The sequence below is a fragment of the Leptopilina heterotoma genome, unplaced genomic scaffold, assembly GCF_015476425.1.
Source record: "Leptopilina heterotoma isolate Lh14 unplaced genomic scaffold, ASM1547642v1 Lhet_597, whole genome shotgun sequence".
Lineage (NCBI taxonomy): Eukaryota > Metazoa > Arthropoda > Insecta > Hymenoptera > Figitidae > Leptopilina > Leptopilina heterotoma.
This window is the reverse complement of record NW_025111135.1, coordinates 226,873-241,736: the sequence shown is the minus strand read 5'-3', so window position 1 is coordinate 241,736 and position 14,864 is coordinate 226,873. Positions and strand designations below refer to the sequence as shown.

The 14,864-nt window shown below is 30.2% G+C and overlaps 1 protein-coding gene across 1 annotated transcript in view; it reads right to left on the bottom strand.

Annotated features, from left to right (window-relative positions):
- LOC122509081 overlaps positions 1-14,864 on the bottom strand; it is a 144,612-nt gene that overhangs the window by 98,341 nt on the left and 31,407 nt on the right. The gene's annotated exons all lie outside the window — the stretch shown is intronic.

The window sequence follows — 14,864 nt, the reverse complement described above, 5'->3', positions numbered from 1 at the left end:
TATTTATAAACATTAATTAAATATAAACAATAAAATTTTGAAAAATAATGGAAAAATTCAAATTTCTTATTATTATAAATCAGGGACCATTACGAAAGTTTAGTTTCGTTTTAGTTTCTGAGTTGTCACAAAAATAAATTAACAAGCTGAGTTATTTAGTTTCGTGTCGACACAAAACTAAATTAATAAACTGAATTTAGTTTCGTGTCGACCAGAAACTAAATTAACAAATGAGATTTAGTTTCGTGACGACTCAAAACTAAATATATAAATTGAATTTAGTTTCGTGTTAACTAAAAACTAAACTAAAAAATCTAAATTAAAATTCAAAAAATTTGAATTTATTTAAGTACACATCGAAAATAAATATTTTAGAAACTCAAGTATTTAGTATTAAATAAAAAATCACAGCTAACAAAATACAATATTTCAAGAAATAATAGAATTATAACTTTAATAATAGATATAAAATAGTATGAGGAGACTTCAATAGAATTATAAAGTGAAAAAAGTGAACATGATTTTTATGCATTTAAATATTGATATATTTTGATTTTTCTTTTTAGTAATTTTTTGACTGACACTAAATATTTAAGTTTTTTGGACTTAATTTTCGAGCCGAGCCGATACGAAACGAAATGAAACGTAAATTTCAAAAACACAATTTGCACAATTTAGCAGTTTTTTTATTAAAAATATTTTAAAAAAATATATTTTTCCCTATTTTTTGGAGAATGAAAATATTGTTGAATAATTTATAGTTTAGTAAAAAGGCACTAAATATAATTATTAATCATGAGGGCAGTGCTGGATTAATGGAAGTAAATGCTGTTATTGAAATGTTTTAAAGATCTGTAAGCTTATATGATGTTTACTATGAAAATTATGTAGGCGATGGCGACTGAAAAACATTTAAACAGCTAAAAGATGTACAACCCTATGGAACAACAGTAAATGTACAGGAAAAAAAGTGTGTTTTACATGTAAAGAAACGCGTTTTTAAAAGAGCGAAAGATGTCAAAAATGAACTTACATGCCAAAAAAAGTTTACGAAAAATTTGGAAGAAGAACATAAGAAAAAATCAAGTACAACATCACGTTTAACGTCAAGAAAATCTGCGGCGAAGAAAATCGTAAAACCAAAAGAGAAAAACGCTTCTTTGACTAATAAACTCATGAAAGAGTTATCGACTTACTATGAATTTGCTGTGCGCAGAAATCCAGATTCTGTGGAGAATATGAGAAAAGCTATCTGGGCTACTTTTTTCCACAAATTCTCGACAGACAGCAAACCTCAACACAACAACTGTCCTGAAGGAGCCGATTCCTGGTGCAAGTATCGTGTCGCAGAGGCCAATGGAAATTTGGATACTTTCAAACATCCCCCCGCGTTAGACAGCGGGATTAAACCTCTGCTCAAAAAAGTGTATACAGACCTCACAACGGATGATTTGTTGAAACGGTTCCTTGGGGCTGACACTCAAAATTGTAATGAAAGTTACAATTCATGTGTTTGGAACTTAGCTCCAAAACATTCGTTCGTTGGAAGAAAAATCGTTTAGATTGCAGCCTTCTGTGCTGCCTGTACGTTCAACGAGGGCTTACAACCAATGTTGAAAATCATGGAAACGATGGGAGTTACTATTGGCAAAAATGCAGCTTCTCTCGTGCAACGACGCGACGAAAGTCGCATCACCTTCTCCAACCGGCGTAGCCTAGAAGCTTCGAAAGAGCACCGATCTGAGATCAGACTAGAAAGAGTAGCTGCAAACGAAGCGTACGAAGATGAGGAAGGATTGATGTATGGAGCAGGCATCGCTGATTTAGCGTAAATCACTTTTTTTATGGTTATACTAACGATTTTAAGTACAAAAACTTTAAACGAGTTTTTCTCAAAACAACGTTTTTTGAGCTGGTTGACACGATTTTGGAAAAACTATCTGTCCGATTGGGCTCAAATTTTTAGGGGTTATTCAGCACATGTGTAGTTATCGCCTGAATTACGATCAACATTTTACCTCCATTTTTAACCCAATTTTTCTTACCGTTTTAGGGGTGAAAAAGGGGTAAAAAAATTAAAAACGCCGCCATTTGCTCATTTTTTTCAAATTCATTTCTGGAGGTTCAGGCCATAGCCACTGACAAATATTTTAAGAAATTTTTTGAATTTTTAGTTTTAGACAATTTTAAGCAGAGATATCGTGTCAACCAGTTTTTTCCGGACAATAACATCAGCCGCCATTTTGTAGCGATGAAGGGCAGAATAAATAAAAAAATATTTTTTTCTTAATCCTTAATATGTGTAAAAAGATCCCAGTGTTTCGATACAATTTACTGTGAAAAAATAAATGTTGAAAAAACACGCAAAAGTGGTGTACGGTCCCCTTAAATCATTACACAGGCACACAAAAAAAAGTGGTCTGTTCATTGAACAAGACCTACACGTCTTATAGTATTTTGGCCCCCTGAATACGAATATGAAGTCAGAATTGCTCCATCACTCTCTGTTTTTTTTAATCGAAAAAACTACCCTTAAGTCTAAAATTCAAGAATTAAAGTAAAAAAATTAAATAACCGGTTTTCTTCGGAGTAGAAGAATATATTTATGCCTTTTTTCTTTTAACAACTTAGAAATAATGTCAAAATTGCTCCACCACCCCTGTTTTTTTTAATCGGAGAAACTACCCTTAAATCTAAAATTCAAGAACTAAAGTAAAAAAAATGTAATAACCGGTTTTCTTCGGAGTAGAAGAATATATTTATGCGTTTTCTTCTTTTAACAACTCAGAAATAATGTTAGAATTGCTCCATCACCCCCTGCTTTTTAAATCGAAAAAACTTCCCTTAAATCTAAAATTCAAAAACTAAAATAAAATCACCTTTTAATTTTTTTTTAATCGAAATAACTGCCCATATATGGATAAATGGATTTTTTTAAAACTCAACGCCTTTTTTAATCATTTTTCCTGTTATAACGCACTCTCTTAAATTCAAACGATCGATGAAGTGGATTTCGTTTTCTTTTTCTATTGTCTGTATTTGTTTCCCTTTTTAGCAACCAGCAGAAATCGGACATTATATTAATGTCCCACTTACCTTGGTATCAACGCTCCATTTCTTTTAAATCTTGATGAAAACGTTCACCTTGCTCTTCACTGTAATCTCTGAGGTTTTTAGGAAAGTAATAAAGGTGGGAATTCAAAAAGTAAAGCTTAAGGTTCATTAAGCAGCCCATTTTTTTTATAATTCTGTACCAATCCACTGACAATTGTTTTGTAATTATCACTTTTGTGATTTCCCAAAAAATGTTGAGCAACATCTTTAAAACTGAGCCATGCTGCTTTTTCAGTGCTGTTCATTTTTGTCACAAATTTTTCGTCACGGAACAAAGCAAGAATATGAGAACCGTCAAATATACCTGCTTTTAATTTTTCCTCACTGATTTCTGGAAATTTTTCACTTAAATATTCAAAGCATTCTCCTTCTTGGTCTAATGCTTTGACATATTGCGATATCAATCAAAGTTTAATATGGAGTGGTGGAATTAGAACACTTGAGGGGTCAACAAGAGGTTTGTGTATAACGTTTTCTGAACCAGGCTTATGTTTCGTTCTCTTTGGCCATATTTTTTGCTTTTAATGATTTTTCCTATCTCTGGAATCCCAGAGACACAAGAAACACGGATGTTTTGTAAATCCTGATTGTTGGCCTAGAATCATGGTAGAAATTTTGAGATCACCGCAAATTTGCCAACGATGTTCTGTGTACTTAATCTTTTCTAACACATATTTTAAGTTCTCATACTTTTCTTTTAGTTGTGTAGAATAAGCTATTGATATAGGTGCAAAAATATTACCATTGTGAAGAAGTACAGCTTTGAAACTTCGTTTTGAAAATTCAATAAATAGTCTCCACTCTTCATCTTTATAAACATTAGGTTTTAATGCATCTACCAATCCCTTTACATCGGAACAGTACACCAGTTTCTCATCCTGAGAAAAAAATTTTCTAAATTCTTTTTCCCTATTACGATAGATATAAGCGCTAGTACCTACTGATAACAGGTTATCTTGCTTAAGTTCTGATGCCAGATATTCAGCTCCACTTTTTAATAATCCTAAATTGCGAATGATATCATTTAGTCTTTCTTGGCTCAAAGTTTGAGGGACCCTTTTTTTTCCTGACGTTATATAATCGCTATTATCACTCTCAGAATCACTTTCACTTTCATCTGCTAAACTTTCGTCAAGAAGCATTTCTTCTTCTTTTTGAACTGTATTCTCAAAATTTAAATTTCCACGATTCTCTTTGATTACTATTTTTGGTCTCTCAACTGAAGAAACACTTGCGTAGCATAATTTTATTTTTAGAATTAAAACCTACTGTACTTGTATTACAAAAATAACAATCTTTTTTGCAAGATGGTTTCTTCCATATCATTGGAACAGAAAATTTTAAGTGGGTCTTTCGATTATTCTCCCAACGAAGTAGCATAGTGTTACAAGAAGCACAAATTACATGTGGTATCCAATTCAAATTTTGATCAATGATATCTAAATTAAAGCATTCTTTGTACAGAGATTTGAGTTTGTCTGTAATATTTCTACGATTTTTGGAAACTTCAAATTTACCGCAAATATAACAGAAAACATTAGAGCTTCCATTACATTGATGAGTGTTAGCATTCGATTTTTTAGCACTCATTGTAATATTTTTTTACTGAAATAACCTTCCTTAACCCTCCGTCACACACCTAGGGAGGGATTCCCTTTACGGTTTCAGTATTTTTTAAATAACTTTTGTTTTCCTCATTGCAAAATATAATCAGTTTCTATACCTTTCGACAATTTACTCCTCAACACATTTTTAAAAAAACATTTAGTTTAAACATAATTAATATTTAATTATGAAGCTTCACAGCCAGAAAAAACTCGAAAAAGTGAGGTTATGTTAAATAAAAAAATCAGCCCTATGACACTCCTGTACATTTTCATATGAATACGATGGCAAAGATTTGACTAGGCGCTGTAGTCGGAATAGGCCGATTTTTGGCGGCAATTTAAAAAAAAGATGATATTATTTTTATTATTTATAAATATTTATTAATTATTTATTAATATTGAGCAAACTTAATAATAATTAATATTTAATAAATATTTATAAATAATAAAAATAATAATTTTTTTTAAATTGCCGCCAAAAATCGGCCTGTTCCGACTACAGCGCTTAGTCAACTCTTTGCCATCTTATTTTTAGCAGTTGCATAGATCTGAAAAAAATCAAGTTTTCAAAACATTTTTTGTTACACTGTTGGTTAATGACAAAATTATATTATAAATATAATTAAAATTAATTGTTTAATGAGTTTTTTGCTTATTTGTTATTGTTACATTATTTTTACATGTCAAGTGGAATTTCTTCGAAGATGTGCATTCGTGTAATTAATTTTTATTTTTGAGACCGAAAATTAATTTTATTAATTTTATAATTTAGAATAATTTACTATATATTTGTAAGTTTGTGTTAAAACTAAATTTTTGTTGATTCCTTTGTTTATGTTGTAAGGTTGCTTATTTTACAATGTGGTGAGGGATTCTCTCTAAACGTGTGTAAAGTCGTAATTTTTTCCCATGTGTGTGACGGAGGGTTAAAATAATTTCTATTGTAAGCTGTACTTACAAAGTTAAAGTAAGAAAGAGTATACTAAAAAAATCTGAAAAGAAACGTTTAATATACGTGCCAAAAATTAACAACGTAAAAAAATGTATAAGTCGAAGCGCCTCTATTTATAACGCTGACATATCAACTTCACTAGTGAGAAAAACAAATGACGACTCTGTAAAGTCAGCCACCTACTGTAGAACAGAGTAACTAAAGAAACGCGCGCAATTTAAACTTTACGATAAAACAAAGTGAAGTTTTCAAACAAAATTTTTTTTTACTTTATGTCTGAAAAATCTGAACTTTACTAGTATAACGGTGGCTCTTTTTCATTTTATCAAGTACAAATAGTGATAAATTAACTCTGATTCTGCTTTTTAGTTATGAGAACAAAAATAAAGGAACGTATGCTTTTGTCGAAAACTTATTGTTTTTTATTGTTGTTAGTATACTCTGACTTCATACTTTAAGGGGTAGTTTTTTCAATATAAATCAATTAGAAGGTGATAAAGCAATGCTGATGCTTTTTTAAAAAACATAAATATATTCTTCTACTTTGAAAAAAACCTGTTATATAATTTTTTTACTATAATTCTTGAATTTTAGATTTAAGGGCAAGGGGTGATGGAGCAATTTCGTCATTATTTCTGAGTTGTTGAAAGAAAAAAACGCATAAATATATTCTTCTACTTCAAAAAAACTGGTTATTTTATTTTTTGACTTTAGTTCTTGAATTTTAGATTTCAGCGTAGTTTCTCCCATTTAAAAGAAACAAGGGTGGTGGAGAAATTTTGACATTATTTCTGAGTGGTTGAAGGAAGAAAACGCATAAATATATTCTTCTACTCCTAAGAAAACCGGTTATTTCATATTTTTTTACTTTAGTTCTTGAAGTTTTGATTTAAGGGTAGTTTCTCCCATTTAAAAAAAACAAGGGTGGTGGAGAAATTTTGACATTATTTGAGTTGTTGAAAGAAGAAAACGCATAAATATATTCTTCTACTCTGAAGAAAACCGGTTATTTCATTTTTTTTACTTTAGTTCTTGAATTTTAGATTTAAGGGTAGTTTCTTCAATTTAAAATAATCAGGGGGTGATGGAACAATTTTCACATTATTTCTGAGTTGTTGAAAGAAAAAAACGCATAAATATATTCTTCTACTTCGAAAAAAACTGGTTATTTCATTTTTTGACTTTAGTTTTTGAATTTTAGATTTAATGGTAGTTTCTCCCATTTAAAAGAAATAGGGATGGTGGAGCAATTTTGACATTATTTCTGAGTGGTTGAAGGAAGAAAACGCATAAATATATTCTTCTACTCCTAAGAAAACCGGTTATTTCATATTTTTTTACTTTAGTTCTTGAAGTTTTGATTTAAGGGTAGTTTCTCCCATTTAAAAAAACAGGGGTGGTGGAGCAATTTTGACATTATTTGAGTTGTTGAAAGAAGAAAACGCATAAATATATTCTTCTACTTCAAAAAAACTGGTTATTTTATTTTTTGACTTTAGTTCTTGAATTTTAGATTTCAGGGTAGTTTCTCCCATTTAAAAAAAAACAAGGGTGGTGGAGAAATTTTGACATTATTTCTGAGTGGTTGAAGGAAGAAAACGCATAAATATATTCTTCTACTCCTAAGAAAACCGGTTATTTCATATTTTTTTACTTTAGTTCTTGAAGTTTTGATTTAAGGGTAGTTTTATCGATTAGAAAAAACAAAGGGTTCTGACTTTATATTCGTATTAAGGGGGCCAAAATACTATAAGAAATGCACCATCTGCTTGGTGGTTACGAGGGTGAGGGTTTTCTTGAGTCGGGAGACTAAAGGCTGACACTGTGGATGCACTAGTGTTAGGGTCGTGTGACACGTTAAAATTAGTCACTGTGCTAATTTCGTTGGGTCCTAAAGGGTTTTGAGGTAACGGGGTTACTTCAGTAGGAGGTGTTCTTCCGGTGTTCTCTTCCAGATGGCGGTTCGTTCGAAATGGCGGAGACGCCTACGCCTTTCGTCAACCGTTCCTTGGACTGGCAAACCTCTATTCGCTAATTCGATTTCGAGATCTCTCGGATTTAGATTGTCTATCCAAGATTTCTCGTGACGCGACATAACGTCTGATATTTCTAAAACAAACAAAAATTTCTTATAGAGAGGGATTAAACTGATGTGGGACCTATATTAAAAGAAAATAATATATAGGAAGGTCAATGAAAAATTAATGGGGTAACAAGGTAACATTGTTACCTGGAGTTAAATTATTTTCCAGTTAGCTTATTCATAAGACATCGTCTAAAAAGTTGGCAGAATTGCTCTCCTTCCTGTAAGGAAGTAGTGAGCTTGTGACGGGGTTGATGTGGAGTCTATTTACAACGTGTAAATTGATTTTCAAGTCAATTTATCCATTATATATCTTCTTTATTAGACAAAATAGCCCATACAATGAAGTCCAGGTTAATACGATTACAAAAAAAATTATAATTACAAAAGTCCAAACAAGCACACAATTAATTCAAATTACAGTTATTCAACGCATAAAACAAACACTCATACCATATTATTACGGATAGACAACATATTAACAAACATAGTGATTAAAACTCTTAAAAACCCTAGCGTCTTGTGATGAGAAAACTTCTAACCAAAATGATCTCTGGTCTTCGTTTTTATTATTTTCTGGAAAATATTCTAATTTGATCTGAGCATACTTCGGGCAGTCAACAAGGAAATGCTTAAAATCCTCACACAATGACTCACAAAATAAACATGGTTCTTTATTTGGTAGTAAAAATTTGTTTTTTCTGTAATAAAAAAATCTGGAGTAATTGTTTAAAAGGCGAACACAAGCGAAAGATCTTCTAACCCTTAAATCAAGCCTACCCGTAAGGTTAACTTGAGCCCCACTATTAAGCGGGAGAAATGACCAAATTTGAAGACTACTCGACTGCGCTCTAGCCTGAAAATCTTTTTTCAATAAATGATTACTGTAAATATTTAAGATAAAATTCTTATTGGCTGAAAGATGTTCAAGGGATGAAGACAACCACAAATCATCCAGGCCACATTCAACAAAGAAATGTTTAAATTTATTAAACCAATTCAGAGACGCATGATCACTTTCCACCCTCGCCTCCTTCATAAGACGAAGAAGGCAAACCTTGGGATATCTTGAGTCAGGCATGTTTTGAACTTTATTAAACCAAGCCAAAGCTATATCCAATATAAGGTAGGAGAGAGACAAACTGCCCGTCTCCAATCGGACAGCATATCCTGTAGTGTTTTGTGGTAAATAAAGTAGCTTTTTAAAGAAGGACTGAGGAATTCTTTCGGGAAAATCCGAATGGCTGACTTCCCAAATCTCAATCGCGTAAAAAATCGAGCTTTGTACTAAGCTTATTAGGAGTTTCATATAAGTCGACCAGGAATCACATTTTGTACATTGTATTATTCTCATTGTCACACCAATCGCTGAGTAAGCAGAACTATAGAAGTTCTGACACGCTCCCTAGAGAGAACAACGGTTCAAAAAGTTAACACCTAGATAAACATAATCCTTAACAACTTCAATTTTACTATTATCCACTGTAAAAGATTTAAAGCGATTGACAGAATTATTCCCACCCTTATGAAAAATTACTATCTTAGTTTTATCAGTATTTATAAAAAGACGATTTTGTTTACGATATTTCCATAAAGCTTTCACTTTTCTCATCAATTCTATCGGCGTATCCGATAACAGCACCAAATCGTCAGCGTAGGCTAACAATAAGATTTCCAGAGTGCTTTTGACTGATATACCACGACAGCCGTTATCCAATAAAAACTGTTCGAGATCGCTAATAAAAAATGAAAACAACAATGGACTTAAGACTTCGCCCTGCAAGACGCCCTTGGTAACCTTCACAAACTCCGTATATTCACCATTATTTCTTACACACGCAAACGCTTTACCATAAAAATCTCTCATAACGTTGATGAATTTGGTACTAATTCCCAACTTATATAACTTATTCCAAAGGATATTATGGTCAACGGAAGGAAACGCACTTTTAAAATCTATAAATGCATCGTAAACAGCCCTTCTGGGATGCCTAAGCTGCAGTTCGATTAGAGCCTCCAGAGTGAACAAATTGTCAATGCATCCCCTACCGCCCCTAAATCCGGATTGGAATTCTGATAAAATGTTATTATGTTCAACCCACTTAGTTAAACGATCTGAAATAATTTGGGTAAAAATTTTTGCCATGCAGCTTATTAAAGAGATAGGTCTATAGTTGTCAACATTCGTCGGATCACCTTTCTTAAATATCATACATGTAGTAAGTTGACCCCAGTTATTTGGTATTTTTTCCGTATTTAAAATTCTATTAAATAGGTCTTCTAAATAAATTAACCAATTTTCTGGCACATATTTATAAAAACTGTAATCAACCCCATCAAGTCCTGGTGATTTTGATAACTTAGTTTTTTTAAGACTAAGCATTAACTCTTCATGAGAGATATATCCGTCCAATAAGGGGTGGGAGAAGTGCAGAGACAAAATGTTCGTTGCAGCCACCCCTGGAAAGCAGTCAGTCAAATACACATGCCATGAATTGGTATCAATCATATTATTTTTGGAAGGCCTTCTAAATTTATTAACAGTATTCCAAAAATCTTTCGAACTATTTGAAGCCGATAACAAATCAACGATACGTGATTCATAACTAGTTTCTTTATTTTTTAACAATTTTTTAAAAGAACGTAGACAATCTTTATAAAATTCCCTAAGAACGAGATCAAAATTATGCAGCTTTAGATTGAGATAATCATTTTTAAGATTCTTTTTTGCCCGATAACATTCAGAGTCAAACCATGGTTTGTTTCTATCGACAATACCGGATTTTACAGAAAAAGACTATTTACATCTGAAACCTCAATCGCAACTTCATCCCTCCATCTCAAACAATCCCTAAATTGATCTATTTCGTTAAGATTAAAAACAAATTTAATATCAAAATTTAAAGAATTCACATCAGAGAAGGCAGGAACAATCCTACGGATAGAGATATATATAGGGAAGTGATCTGACAACGTCGACAAGCTAAGAACTCCGAATTCATGTATTAAGTCGGCGAACATTATGGGACACCACAACAAATCAATTACACTATTACCTAGTACACTATTATACGTAAAACTGGCTGGGGAGTCCAAGGGTGATCTGCCATTACATACAAAAAAATCGTTTTGTTCCACCACAATATTTATTTTTTCAAACACTTTTAAAACAGTTGAAATTAAATTTGAATTATTCTAAATATTTTCCTTCAAGTTGAAAATTAAAATATTGTTTTGTCTCCTCAAACAATGTAAAAAATCAATTTCACCATTAATAGTCGAAATCCTCTCGGAAAAGTTTTTAATGCCATCTAATGCGTCAGAAGAGGCCTTGCAGGAGGCACGCACTTCATTCTTCAATTGATTTTGTGAATCCGTTAGGGATACAATATCCTCCGAAATTTTTTAAAAAATTCTTTAAGATTAGGATCCATGTTTTAAAAACAAAAAGATCTTAGGGAATAGTGAAAAAAACAGCACCAAAAACAAATAGAAGAGCCACCGTAAATCACACACACAGTCAATTTATAAGAGACACGGATAGCAACGAAATTTTAACTCGTAAGAGTAAACAAAAACACGTCTGTACATCACAACGTCTCAAACGGGACTCTCAATTTATCCATTAGACACCGTCTAAAAAGTTGGCAGAATTGCTCTCCTTCCTGTAAGGATTTGTTTTCTTTCCGATGAGCTATTTGTTTAAAACATCGTTATTAATTAAGAGAGGGTGAAGGGGTGACAGGTTATTAACCTTAGCGACTGTTATAACAACATTATGTAGTATTAAAGTTAACTGGGTAAAATAGAGGTAACTAGGTACCAATCAATCCGACCTATTACACGTAGTTTTTGAAAGCGTAAATGGGTGAATGAGGAGTAACGGGGTAACATAGTTATGTTACTCGATTTCACCTTAAAGGTTCACTGGCCAACTAGCATTGGTTGCTGGATTTGATATCTTATTTTAATACCGAAGGGTAACAAAAGAGTTAGGAGGCTATAGTTAAAGTTGCCTGTGAAGAAAGGGGAGCAAAAAAAATTTAATGAATAAAAAATTTTTAAATGGGCATTTCGGGATTACTAATATCCTTTTAGGTCGTGAAGTTTAGAAACCAAAAGTTTTATAATCGAAGAAATACACTACGAAGACAGTTGTTTGTTAAAACCTGCTAAGGAAGAGGAGCACAAAAAAAATTGTAGAGGGTGTATTAAGTAATAATCATCTTTTAATATCTTGAAATGTTGCCATCCAAAATTTTACCGTTATGAAGGTGGTAAAAAAATTATAATGACAAATATTCGACAATAAATAATTATTATTGCATTGCAAGGGGTAGGTAACATTTATAGGGAAAGGTATTGGATACGAAAATATGAAACTCGTACGCAAAAAAAATAAAAGAAAAGGTATAAAGGTATTACATATTTGAAAGCCACGAAATATTGTGATTCAAAAAAAAAATTTTATTGCAAAAAAAATTTGTAATAAGATAAGAAAATTTTACAATATTAATTAACTATCAGTGACAGTGGAGATGATAAAAAAAATATTTTCGCATCCTATTGTTCCGAGTGTATCAGGTGTGTGGGTGTCAGAGAAGGTACATGGACAACGTCCATATAATTTTTACTGCAACCTTCAATATACCAAAAAAAAAAATAAAAGCATAAGTCGATTAATTAGTTACAATAATTCAAAAAAAAAATAATTATAATAAAATTTTTTTTTAAAATTCTTCACAGATAAAAGAAATTGTTAATTAGTCATACAATAAAAAACAATCCCTTTACAAAACAAAAAAAAGTAAAAAAATGAACCTTAAAAAAATTGTTAACCAAAAAAAATAATTAAAAAAATAGAAATTGCCTTTTGTTACCCTTTTTCCCCTTTTATTCTTAAAATTTTACAATAAATTCATCCCTGTTACCAACGTTACCAACCCCTAAAAATTCTATTATTATAAAATGCAGGAAATGCCCCTTTAGCTTTCCCTAGTTACCAAATTCGTTACCCTTTTAGGTACCTTTTTTTATGGCTGAACATTTCGTTTAATTTATAATTTGTGTGTAATCCTGCAAAATTTGTGTGTAATTTGTGTATCTATTGGTTATATTTCATGTGTGTAAAATTCAGGCTTCGAAGTCTAGTAGCAGGTCAAAAAAAGTGTGAAAAAGTAGCATTTTGGAAGAAAAAAGTGTCCTCTAAATTGAAAAAAAGTAGCAAAAAGTAGCATATTAAAAATGAAGTAAAATTAGTTTTTTAAGTAAGAAAATTAAGTGAATATATGTTGTTGTCGAAAAAATTGAAAGAAAAAAATACTAAAAATAGGAATTCACAAATTTTTTTTTTAATTTTGATTTATAAACATAAAACATGAAAATATAATAGCTTCTTTGTCGATATTTTACATTAGAAATTTTTATTTACATAATGAAATGTAATTGTTAATAATACTTAAATGAGATCTTTCATAAGAATTTGTTTTTTAATAACAGGCTCATAATTTTGAGAAGTTAAATTGACACCTTCTTTCTCCTTATTATTTTTTAAAAAACTATCAATAACTTTTTATGAGCCATCTAATTTTTAAAAATGAAACGTAAACATTTTTTAGTAATTTACTAATAACAACTATCAAAATGAAAAAAATGGATTGTTTTTAGTCATATAAATTTTTTAAATTTTAGAATCCACATAGCCGTAAAAAAAATAAAAAAAAATATTAAAAAAAATATAAAAAAAAATTATAATTTTTCTTCTAGATAGAGCTTAAATCTTTATAAATGATTTTTTTATTATTGAACAACCGACTTAAAACATTGTATTATTAAAAATACAATTAATATTTTTAAATTTGACATAAAGTTTGTAAACATAATATAATAAATAATCACGTTAAATAAATATTATTTTGGATTTTTATTCAAACAATTTATATAACCAAAAGAATTAAGTTTTCATTCTTAATTGATTTTTTCTATACTTGATGAAACTTTTATGAAGTCAAAAAAGGTATTACTATTAAATTATATAGTGAAAAATGAAAAATTTAGTTTTTAATTTTTTTAAGAAGCTTAAAGAATAATAAAATTAGATACGAAAAATTCTAAACGTTAAAAAGTTGTAATTTAATAAACATCCACTATTAGTAATTATTATAATATATTATAATCACATATTATAATATATAAGCATATATATATAATATATACAGTACCGTCCGCAATTGTCAGTCCACCCATTTTTAAAGGAATGACAAAAATTTTTTAACATAAAATTCATGTAAACTAAAATTTTTTTTGGTTTATATTTTGAAAGACGATAAAATTTTGAAAAGAATAAGACCTTACAGAAGTCATTTGGCCAAAATTTGTAGAAGATATTCCTAAAAATCGTCATTTTCAATGTTTTACAAAAATTTAAATAACTTCTAAAATAATGAACGCTTTTTAATAATCTTAGGCTTATTTTAAAGGTCTTTTTCTACGGAATAATAATTACTTATAGGCATTAACCTGTCATTTTTAACTTGGAATAAGCATGACGTCAAAATTAGACAAAAAAATTAGGAAAAATTTGAAATCAATTTTTTGTACTAAAAACTATTCTAGAACATATATAAAACATGATATGGTGTAGATTTTTCAAGAAAATTTAATAAAAATATATGTTTGAATTTCAAAAATTATTTTTCTTTTAATAATATTATTTCAAATTTTTTGAATTTTTTTGTCCAACTTTGACGTCATGCTTATTCCAAGAAAAAAATTACAGGTTAATGCCTATAAGTAATTCTTATTCTGTAGAAAATGGTCTTTAAAATAAGCCTAAGATTATTAAAAAGCGTTCATTATTTTAGAAGTTATTCAAATTTTTGTAAAACATTGAAAATGACGATTTTTAAGAATATCTTCTACAAATTTTGGCCAAATGACTTCTGTAAGGTCTTATTCTTTTCAAAATTTTATCGTCTTTCAAAATATAAACCAAAAAAAATTTTACTTTTCATGAATTTTATGTTAAAAAATTTTTGTCATTCCTTTGAAAATGTGTGGACTGACAATTTCGGACGGTACTGTATATGTTATAATATATATAGTAATA